This window comes from Ammospiza nelsoni, chromosome 2, assembly GCF_027579445.1.
Source record: "Ammospiza nelsoni isolate bAmmNel1 chromosome 2, bAmmNel1.pri, whole genome shotgun sequence".
NCBI classification, from domain to species: Eukaryota; Metazoa; Chordata; class Aves; order Passeriformes; family Passerellidae; genus Ammospiza; species Ammospiza nelsoni.
The window spans coordinates 34416688-34428784 of NC_080634.1; the positions used below are offsets into that span (position 1 = coordinate 34416688).

General features: G+C 42.2%; 1 protein-coding gene across 1 annotated transcript in view; it reads right to left on the reverse strand.

Annotated features, from left to right (window-relative positions):
* Positions 1 to 8518, reverse strand: part of TENM4 (teneurin transmembrane protein 4) — a 254200-nt gene extending 245682 nt beyond the window's left edge. The window contains exon 1 of the mRNA XM_059466032.1: positions 8464 to 8518. The gene's annotated coding sequence lies outside the window, so the exon portion shown is untranslated. The remainder of the gene's footprint in view (positions 1 to 8463) is intronic.
* Between the last annotated feature and the right edge of the window lie 3579 nt (positions 8519 to 12097).

Consider the following 12097-nt stretch of genomic DNA (forward strand, 5'->3'; position numbering starts at 1 on the left):
CTTTTCAAAGTACAGAACGCACTGCAGAAACTGAGAACATATACAGACCCTCAGCCACACAGGCTTCAGCTCAGAGATGATACTTACCCAGAAACAAAAAGTTCAATGTTGTGCAGGGAAAAATCTGAAAAGATTTAGAAAAAAGATTAGCTTACTCTCTGAAACCTGATGTCTGCAAGTTTGGAGCCACAGGTCCCTTCTTGTCTACTTGTTCACCATAGCGTAAACCATGTCTAGCTGCAGTAATATCATACAAATAAGAAAGAAGTTCAGAAGGATACCAAATCCTAGGGTTTGCTATAGCTCTCATTTGCAACTGAGAAAACTGTGGTTTAAGTTTTGTATCTGAGAAGCCTGTGGCAGAAATCAGAAGGCTGAATTCCTAGTACTCACTCCAGTCCCTGGACAACTCTGCCTTCAATGTTTTGTTCTTCTAAAGCTGCCCTGAAAGCATTTTTTCCACACAGAATCTACTGCTTTGGGGGCTTTGTTTCATGTTAGTCACAAATCTCTCAGTATAACCTGAGGTAGACCAAAACACTGGCAGTCCTGCAGTGAAAAAGCATCTAATGGGCCATAAATTAATGTTTCATTTCCTTTAATAGTGTAATGATTAATTCCTTCTTCAGAGCAAGATTTTGTTGTACATTTGATAGTTACACTATAAAGAAAGAAATGGGGTTTTTTAACGTCAAAAAGGATCAAAGCCAGAACACTGCTATTTTTGTTTGTGATCTTGTAGCTTGACTCTTCAAACAGTTTTTTCTCCCCAATTTTGTAAAAAGGTAAAAAAATCCATCTCAGATGAGACCTTGCACAGCTTGTCAAGTTTTGACCCACAGTGAATTTTTTTTGCAGATATAAACCCTTGAAAGTAGGGGTTTCTAATGGAAATGCTGACATAACCTTAACTATACCAATGCCGCTGTAATCTCAGGTTACCAGGAATATTTCTGCTGCCAATTCCATTTAACAAGTCTGAATGCATATAATTTGTTCCAGTTGTCTTTCCTTGGAGTGGGGCTCCTTTGTGCACACTTTCCAATGTGGCTTGCATTAAAAGAAAGGAAAAAAACCTCCTACTCCTATGTAAATTCATATACACACTGATACGGCTTTATCACAGCTAAAAAGCTATAAATCTGCTTTAACTGATTCAGTGTGTTCCTTGGCCTGGAAAGGTGACTTGCTTCATTGCTGCCCTTCACTGAACGTGACAATCATAACTTTGCTTCATTCTTTCTGAGATATTTATTCCTTGCAAAAGAACCTCCCAAAAGCCCCCAAACTGCCTCTCTGTGTATTCATACTATCCCCTACTGACCAAGGGTCCCTCTGTTTGAGCCAAAAGGATTTGAGCTGGGTCAGGATTTGCCCCTGGCTATGCTAGGAATCTAATCCAAATGCCTCCCACTGATACCAGTAATAAGAATCTAGTCCCATAGCAAATTATTTGCTTCTCACCTTTGGCTCATCCTGAAGCCAAACAATTGCCAGGTTAAACAAATATTCTCAGGATGCAAAGTGAATTCATAAAGCAAGAGCTTAAGGGATAGCAATGTAAGTGGGCACATCTAGAGCCTCATGTCCTCTGAAAAATCTGCAGCTCACACACTGGCATTTCTCTGATCTTTCCTCTTAGAAGAAAGAGTGAAACAGGAGGAACAGAAACTCAACAGGATGGCTCCACTGCTCAGTGAATAAGAACAGGAATAATTCATGATATGATCCTCCTCACAGCTGCCAGTTAACAGCTTCTTACTTGATCTTCAGGGTCTAAAAGGCAATAGCTGATGCCTGGAAACTCAAAACCTCAACCTTGTTGTCATCTTTACATCAGAGATAAATTCAGAGGAATGAGGACAAAATTGCGAGGACAAATTTTCAAATACATAAGGGAATTTTTGGAAGGTTTCAGTGAGTTTGAGCAGGCATCAACTGTAAAAATCAAGCCAAAATGGTCATCTCCACAATAACCCCTCAGGCTTCTGGGGACCCACAGTCAAGACACAGCTCTAGCCACAGTGAGTGCAAAAAGAGAACTCTCCTCAGGATGACTCAAAACCTGGTGGCTTGAAATGTCTCTGTCTAAATTGAAAGCTTATGGTTAATGAGTTTCTTGTTTAGTTTTCTGCCTAAAATTAAAAGAGAGGAATTAAGGTTATAGTTTCTCAGGCTGAATTCTGAGCACGTTCCCAAATTAGAGGACAAATTAATTGAAAAATTATGTAAAATTGATTTTCAAAATGCTTTTGTTAAAGCACCTCATCTAATCATCACTACTGTTTAAAAAAAATAATTTTACTAAAGAATATTTTTAAAGTACTGCTAAACTAAACATCTATTAAACCTTTCTTCTCCTTAGGATGCTTTTACTAAATTTCTGTAGTGTTGGGGATGAGAGGAGGGGGAGGAGGGTGATGATGTTAAAAAAGTTTTAATAGGAAATGCAATAACAAAGAATATTTAAAACTTTTTAAAATACACTTGGAAATTGATTGGCTGTATCTCCCAATTCCTGTTTCCCTTCTGTAATTATGAATTACCATTATGAGTAACACTGACTGCTAATGGACTCTGCAAATCTCTGATAAAGAATGCAGAGATTAATTGCTATTCTTACTTAACACAGTTGCTTGAGTAGTAAAAAAGAAGCAATAGAAAGCACTGTGCAAGGACAAAACACAGCAAGAGAACAGATCCTCTGTTCACAAGCTTTTTTGGAAAGAAAAATGAAAGCTTTCCATAAAAAAAAAGCTGAATTTAATTGGAATTTATTGTTAGTTTTTAGATGAGAAAATATCAATTATTCAGATTACATTATCAAAGGTTCTTTTGCTTTCCTCAGTCAGATTCCTGAAAATTCTCCACTTGTAAGACGCCTCACATGATACTATTCCTTCTTCAAAATCCTTTAATATTCAGTCTTCTGGCCTCCGTGCTGTAGTTTGATCTCTCTGTACTTTCAGTCCTGGCGCTGTGAACACCTAACGCCGTGCTGGAGCAGGACCCCGACAGGACAGCTGCAGTGTCGGAACCTGGGCCCAAAGGTCAGGGGAGCTGCCGATGCGGAGCAGGCTGATGCTGCATTCAGCCTGCCCGCGGTCACAGCTCAGTGCGGAACGCGTCTGAGAACGGCCGTGGCTGAGCGGCACACTCTGCAGCACCAACCACACCGCGGACACAAGGAAATAAACACTGAGCACCCACAGACACATCAAAAACTTCCAGCAGAAAGTGCCCCGTGTTTCAAGAAGATGACTTCCCTCTAGATCCTGAGGAAATCCAGCCATAGCAGCAGCAGTGGCACATGATCTGGTCAGTTACTGCAAATTGCAAGAAATGCACCATTTATATAAAATTGTACTATTTGACAAAAAAAAGATAAGGCTATAGGAGTCCCCAGCAGCCTTTTCATGAAGGATTTATTTTCTCAAATCTGGGCCAAACTATTGAATAAATAGTGGGAAGTTCTTACTGAAGGACAGGAAAGGAAGGTAAATTACGAACAGTGATTGTATTCAACAGCTCAAGACTGCTTCTTAAAGCTTAAAACAAACCCAACAAACTTTAAAGAAAATACGTTACAAATCAGAAGGCCCAGATTTAGTCAGAAATGAAAATGAAAATCTTTGGGGGATCTACTGCTTCAAATTGTCCAGCACTCTAAACAAGAAAAAGTGGCAAAAACAATACAAGAACCTTCATTAACTATATGAGCATGGATTTTGTTGGTCAAGCAGCTCATTCATGCAGATCCCACTGTGCAGAAGACGCATGGTGTGGCTGCTGGGGGCAAACTGATCCTGATGTGCTCTATTTTCCACCAAAATCAGGGATCATAGAGAAATTGCACACGTCTCCCAGGATCTAACCTTAGGGTATTTATGCATGTACTCAACATGGATTTCCCTCCTGGCCCACTGCCAATGTAACCCGTGCCAAGGTAAGGGCTGCACCATCCATGCTTTATGCAACTTTTAACCCTCCTCCTGGAATTCAAAGTGTAGTAATACTGAGAATCATGCCCACCTTTCCCCTCTTTCTCCAGCAGCAATGTCACTTTAGGTGACTGGCATCATGACCCTCCACTGCTTCTTCTGTGAAAAATGCCCTTAGTTGTAGAAAAGGTGCAAAACTGGTTAAGCAGTGGTGAGCCACAAGTTTTTGTAATAGGGATGTATTTGAGGGAAAAACCAAAGAAACTGGGGTATGTGTATTCAGAGGTGGGTGATAAGACTCCAAACTGTATTAGATTCTTCCCAGAGACTTTAGTAGATGGTACCTTCAGTATCACCCAAGCAATTCCTAGGACCAGAGAGTCAGTTTTAGATACTCTTACAATTTACGGGTATTGCTTTACTTCTGTTAGAATTAATTACATTCCATGCTCTGGTCTCAAAAATTGTGTTAGTATTTGAAAATACTAAAATACCCCAAACCAGAGCTGATTCTGGGATTTTGTGGCTCTCATGTGCAGAGGCTGTTTTAAGTGACTGCATCCAGTCTGCCTGATACAATCAGCTCAAGATAAACACAGCAGACCCCACCAAATAACAAAAGCACACTTCTCATGGAACGCCTGCTCACTGATGGAAGAAGTCACACATTTTGGCTTTGACTTTGAGGCAACACAACCAGTGCTGGAACTTGGATGTCAGTTTTCCACAGATTTTATCCATCTTTCCAAATCTGTTCTTTGTCACTCTGTACAACGGCCATCTCCCTACCTCAGAGATGCACCTGCTTATGTCCCCAGTGCCACAGCTGTGGATGCTGAAGGGACATGGGCAGCAATGGTCAGGCTGATGGGCTCCTCCTGAACACCATTCCCTACAGGCACTTCATTTTTTTAAAACGTATTTTTCATGTCATTTACTGGTTCAAATGGAAGAAAGCTGCCATTAATGAGCTAAGCACCCACATCCACAGCCCTCCTTGGCTAGTCCTCAACCTTTCTCAGCTGGCCAAGATCCTCCCTACAGCCCCACTTGTTCATGCTTCTTCTCCCATACCCTTGTCAGGGACTGCATGTTCTGATCCAGCAGAGCAGTTGTTAAGTTTCTTAGTACAATGAGATTAAAGATTGGATGCCTTCAGACAGTTCTGGCTTCTCCCGAGTCCTACACAAATATACCTACACACCAGTATAATAAGAAAACTGAAAAACTAATTAGTGTTTCTTAATGTCCACCAAGATACCACACATCAGCCAACTTTTCAAATAGTACTGAAATGCTAAAGTCAGGAAATTTTAAGGTTTCTGAAGGGAAACATCCTGAGATGTTTCAGAGAGACAGGGCTGTTTAGTCTGCAGAAGGGAAGGCGTGTGACCTTTTGATGCTAAAATGGGGATTATAAGGAAGATGGAGAGAGACTTTTTACAAGTGCTTGTACTCACAGGATAAGGGAAAATGTTTTTTAACTGAAGAGGATAGATTTAAATTTCATATAAGGAAGGAATTATTTATTGTGAGAGTGATAAAGCACTGAAAGAGGTTACCCAGTGAAGCTGTGGCTGCCCCATCCCTGGAAGTGTTCAAGGCCAGGCTGGATGGGGCTCTGACCAACCTGGTCTAGTGGAAGGTGTCCCTGCCCATGACAGGGCTTTGGAACAAGATAATGATTAAAGGCCCTTCCAATACAAAGCATTCTAGGATTCTCTGAAATGGAGACATTCACACCTTAGTTACGTTGGGTAATTTTAGGTAAAGTAAAAAGCCTTCTGGACTTGACATATATAAAAAGAAAAATTGAAAAGGTCCAAGTCTGAAAAATCTGTTTTTCCTTAAAATCATGTACCTGCTGATATTATAGGTACAATAAAAATTTGGACTTTCAATGCTCTAAATTACTTAGAAAAAAAGAAAATCAAACCATGGTTTGTAACACATCTATCACAAAACTTCAAGCCCTAGAAGATGCCCGTGTATTTATATACATATTAGCTAGTTCCAGCCTGCATTTGAAAGTTTAGGTGGACATTTTTCTGGAAGTGTAAAAATAATATCATGGACAATATTACCTTTCTGAAATAAAAGGAACTTTGATAAAGAATAGCCTACTGCATATTAAAAAAGTAGCATGTTTCTTAAGCTCCATGTGCATTATATTTGCAATTTACATGGGGATTTGTAACAGCAGTGCTGCTCCCTGGGTGTTACTTACTTTGGATGGACTTCTCTAAGGCTGAGTTTACACAGCTGTGGTAGGAAAACCTAGCCACAATCAATTAAAAAGTGCAACACAAATCCTTTGAACAGCGTTCTCAGGCTGTCCTGCTGTTGAGACAGCTACTATTCTCTGAGAACGAGTGCTCTAACTGTATTAAACTTAGTCCTAACCAAAATAAGCTTTTACTAATTTTCACCATTTAAGGAACATAAAGACCTGCTTTTGTCATTTAAAATTTAAGCTGACTAAGCCTCATAGAAACAGAACATTAAAGAACTAAAGCAATTAAATCCATTTACAGAGGTCAGAAGAGTCTCTGGGTTTTAGGCATGATGGGCTTGTATGGTCTGTGGTTGTCATTCACATGAACTTTTAGATTACGGGTTGTAGGTGGCAAAGTGAGTCACCTTTGTTTTCCTCTTGATAGCAGAGTGATGCTGAGCTGATCCTAGCAGGTCACCAGTGTCCTGCCATTACCTGCACTTCTGATTACTGAACAACCAGAATAAGCAAGCAAATGAGACCCCAGATGCCTTGTCTTTGTGTGGGACATATTTATTACCAGCCTACTGAATCCTGCACACAAAGAAGGCCTCAGGGAATGGAGTATGTCTACAGGCTGATGCAAAAAGCACTGAGGAAAAAGAAAAAAAGCAGGCTGCTGAAAAGCCTGAAGTCTAACTAACTCACCAGCACATTGATAATACAATAATGTGGTCAATCCACTGTAGACTTTGAATAAGGATTTTTTTTTTGTTTTCAGCTAATTAGTAAAAGAAGAGATTAAGGTTTTTAATCTCTTGCTCTTTCTTCCCTCTTTTTACCTGGAGGGTGTGCATGTATGTGTACAAATGTATTTCCTAAATGAGCAAAGAGAAAGTACATACATATACATTATGATGTGGAAAACATGAGGTGGAGTGTGACTTAGGTTTCATTTCAAACAAGAGGGTAATTGACATTATTTCAGATTTCCATGTTCTGTGACTGCAAGCAGTCAGATGTGGGTGTGTTATAGGGTGGGAGGGGAAGGGGGAAGCTGAACAGAGGATATGAATTTTAATCAGTTTCCTGAATGAATACAACACTGTATTTGCCCCTACTCTCCTTAGGATGACAATTCAGAGGAGATAACCTTCTCCTTTGAAAAACCTTGAAAGGAAAGTTTGTTTTTACCATAACAAACGCAACAAAAGAGGAGGGAAGCTGGGAAAGGGAGAGGGCAGACAAATTAAATGTCAAACTTTCTCTCCTTACTTGAAGATAACAGCATACTAGGAAACCTTCTTAGAAGCTTAACATAAACACAGTTAAGCTGTTGCCAGCTGCAGTAAACCTCTCTCTCACCTTTGTTTCTCTCTTTCAAGATATCTTTGAATGCCTTCTCCTTCATCATAAATCAGACCTGTGAGCAATTATCGCTCAAGCCGGATGGCAGCGGCCTGAGTGGCCACTGCTATTCCACTGCTGTAATCTGCACTTCGTCAGGTTACACTACCCTTGATGAAATTTCACATTTCTTTGCCAATGAGCGTTACCTCCGTTTATGACTCACTGTCTTTGCAACAGAGAACTGTGAATTTCGTTCCTCTCCTTGTAATTTGCTTAAGCATCGTGGACCATCCGGCGGTGCTGAGCACCCCCAGCAACCCATCGGGGAGTCTCAGAGCATCCCAGTAGGATGTGGTTCTGCTGCTGTTCCTCAAATACTTCCCCTGAGGACACTTTCAGCGCCTCGGAGGGGACTGGACACAGACACCCTCCTCTGGGATGGCGCTGATGCCACTGCCAACTATCACAGGAACTCTTCGTGTTCGTCGTCCCCTTGCCTATCCATGCTGCCCTTGGGTGACAGATTCTTCTCAAGTTCCGGCCCCGCCAGCCCCCAGGCTGCATCTTGACGCCATCACAGAGAAGGGGAAAGCTCTTTGCCCAGTCTTTCAGCCAGAAGTTAATAAAATGAAAAAGCCAAACCACCCCGAAGTTGCAGCCCCTCAAAAGGGAGCGGGCTCCGGCCGTCAAGTCAAGCCAAGTCTGCGAGCGCTGCCCGGGCACCAAACGGGGCTGCGCGTCCCGCACCGCGCAGCGCGCACGCACCCGGCACCGACCTGCCCAGAGCTGCCAACCTTTGCCAGGCAACTTTTAACTCTTTATATAAAACCCCCACACCAACCCAAAGGGCACACCCGCTCTCCCAGCCATCCTACATCCCCGCGCACGGCTGTCAAGACCGGCATAAAAAAGTAGCCACAGAGAGAGAAAGAAAGAGAGAGCGAGAAAGTCACTCACCGTTGGCGGCGGCACAGAGGTTTCCAGAGCCACTTTGAACTAAGAATGACTGAGGGACAAACTCTTCCTCAGAGTCCGAGCCCGCGGCCGCCCGGGCCGCGCCGTCGCCCAGCGACCGCCCCGGGCCCTCATTGGCCGGCGGCGAGGGGAGAGGGGAGGGGGACTGCGAGCGGGGGGTGGAGGAGGCGGACGAACAGGGCAGGGGGGGACCTGCGGGCCACAGACACACACACAGAGAAGGGAGGGGGGAAAAACACAGAAAGAAATAAAATGAACAAAAAAACCACGGCAAAACACGGACAGAGACACAATAAAAGTCGAGCCGGGGCACGAGGGAAGGCCGCCCCCCCACCCCGCCGCCTTCCCCAGCGGGGCAGCCCTGCCTGAGGGGCGGCCGACTGCACGTATCTGACCCCATTACCTGCTGCCCCTCGGGCTGTTACTGTCCTTTAAAATTCCTATTCTCCTTATATCCATCCTTTAAAACTCGCATCCGTCAGTTTTTTTGTTGGGCTTTTTCGGTTTGGTTTGGTTTTGTTAAGATTGTGACATTGGCGAGAGCCCCTGATCCGAGATGCGCTTTGTTCCCACGGCGTGGGTGCTCACTGTCAATGAGTCGTACTCATTGATGCGGCCGCGCTCCGTCTTACTAACGGGAAAGCTTTGCCCGACGTATTGTGAGGCGAATTATTTCAGATTTCAAGTGAAAAGTGTAAAGTCCTTTTGGGGATTGGTTTAACAATTCCCTTCCCTCTAGTTTATAAAGCAAACGGCTCATGACCTCCACCATGCAGGCAAGAGGTGGAGGAAAGGTGTGGACACCGCTGTGTGGGGTAGAAGCAACTGAGCAAACCACCACACTGATAACAGAGCAGAAGCACAGCTCAGACTAGCGTCGTTTCGTTGATTAAATGATGAAAAACACAACAAATAGGGTTCTAAGTTTATATTTTACATAGAGCTGTGCCTGACTGAGGAAGAGCTTCTAATTGACTGCAAAAAAATTTAATCAGGTACATGTAGGTTAAGTAGATCTAATTGGAAAAGCTTACTGTAAGCAATTAATGGTTATCAGGGTCTTATTCCAAACATATTTTTAAACAAAACAGGGAAGTCAGAAGTGCCAAACTGGCAAAAAAACTATCAGGCAAATGTGGAGGTCAGATACGTGCAGTACATCAATAAAAACAGGGGGAATATGAACACAGACATATAATACAGGACAATGCATTTAAACATGAACTTTTCACCTTGCTACATTTGATCTGAACATCATAATTAATCTCTCACATTTTCCGAAATACTGAAATTTTATCATGAAATATCCATCAAAATAAAAGAACAGTCAGCACAAGAAAATCAGCAAACTTAAAAAATCATCTGTTTTATAAAAACACATTTTGAACACAGCATAGCTCACAACATAGCTGTACAATATTTCTTACTAAACACAACATGAACACTTTAGAAATGAACACAAACCTAAAACAATAAAGTGGGTTTAGCATTTAAATCCCCCAAAGCTGGTTCTGCATATATATTTCCTTCCACCTTGGTCATTAGTTTTTCTCATCACAAGCCCTTGGATGTCACCTCCTTGGAATATGCCAGTCCTATAAATTGCCAATTATAATCAGACAAGAAATTGTGGCATCAGAGGCAAACCCTGGGATCCAAGGAAAATACCAGACTGTACCTGTGCTTAGAGACACTTGTCACCTGAAGGACAAAAGCCAGTGTTGGTTGAGAGGCTACATTCCCTTGTGTGAACAACAGTGCAGCATGCAGACCACGAGCCGAATTTGAGCCCTGTGTGTTTTGTTATGATCAGCAGGGGAATTGTCTCAATCGCCTTCTTTCTGACAACCCTCCAGACAGAGAAGTTCCTCCTTTAGGAATGCAGCTCTTAAGGAATCTGCAGCCCACTTCACACTCCTTGACCCTTTTTATGGTGCCAAGGCTGTAACCTTCCCATTGTGCTAACTAGTGGTAGGAGCTGGAGACAGACAGGAAGAAAAAGGAGCACATGCAAGTGGATGAGCACTGCTTTCCTTGTCACAGTCCCTGACATGAAAACTGATATTCAGCTCTAATTCTGATCTGCTTTTGAAGAAGCAAAGTATACTCTGTGTCATCCTCTTTGTGGCAATAGAGATTTGATGAGCCCTGATATGTAACAAAGTTTAAATCAGGACTTTGATTTGCTATGCTTTCATTACAAAACAGGGTGACTTGTATTTCTAATCCTGTGTAGTAGTCAGAGGCTGAATTTTAGTGTGATGGTGGCTGAAATGGAAAAGAAGTGTAAAATCAATGTCTTCCTATAGACCCATACAGTTTTTCAGTGTACTTTGTAAAGAGAGGACACATTTTTCCAGTCATTGATAAAGACAGCATAGATTAAAAATTTATTTCAAGCCTATGATTCATTTACACAAATACCAGTGAAATGCATAAAAGGGAGTTAATGGTGTGGCTACCCAACCAAAAAAAAAAAGTGGACAAGTACAGTAGAGCCCCAAAGCTCTTCCTGTGTTTTGTTTAGACAGTATGCTTGGCATAACTATACATGAATTCTGTAGTCTGGATGTAAAGAGCAGGAGCAGAATGAGCTGAATTTGGAATTGTAACCCTATAAGCAAAGTGTCAGTGCTTTTCTCAGTCCACATCACAAAGTTTCTGCCATTTCCACATGGTTGTAAGTTGTTGGGAGTTTCTTTTGGAAGGAGGTTTTCCCATCTCCCAGTATTGTAGTTTTGGCAAGAATAAAATAAAAATATAAATAAAAAACAAAACCAGAACCTTTTTAATGGCAACTTTGGGTTTTAATCAACGACACCATTGCAGAGTGCACATGAGAAGATCCCATGGGCTTTCACGGTCGTTACGTGCACTTGCAGCAGTGCGTGAGCTGACCTTTACAAGGGCAGATTCTCCAGGAATTGTGCAGAACAACCACTCAGGGCTGTGCTGCTATGAAGGGCACTGGCACATTCCACCGTGCTCTGTGGAAAATTGCCTTTTGGCCATGAATGACGGGGTAGATTCAACAGGAGATTTTGCCAGCTGCTGGATGGAAGGTGTGCCCTAGGCAGCCTTGCTGGCAACAACCAGATATAAAATGCACGGGAAGCAAAGTGATACCTTCCTTTTTAGCAAGTCAACAAGGCTGTAAGGCAAGCATGTGTTAGGTTGTGGATCCTTTAAGAGAACTGCCTCCTTTTTTTCCTGCTTGGAAAGAAAACCAAGAATTAAATCTGACCTTTTCACAAAAATTAAACCAAGAGAGAGACGAAAGCTGCAAGTTTGTTTCCTTCTCAGACAAGTATCTCATTGAATTTACTGCAACTGCAAGTCCAAGTAAAACAAGCCCATAAACTTTCATTCCAGCTGCCAGAGCAAAATTTCTAATTGATTAGAGCAAAATGAATTTGCAGCAATACTGGGTTGCCATGGAACCTAAGCAAGTAGGACAACTTACTTTGCAGAATGTGCTGTTTCTCCTTCAAAAATACAAAACAGAAGGACTAGATAACACATTCATTATGTACAGTCTTGCAATTTGGAACTTAACTCAAAGAAAAACAAAACAGATTCCAAGTGTGGGCCCCTTGGCATCCATTTGTAACAATCT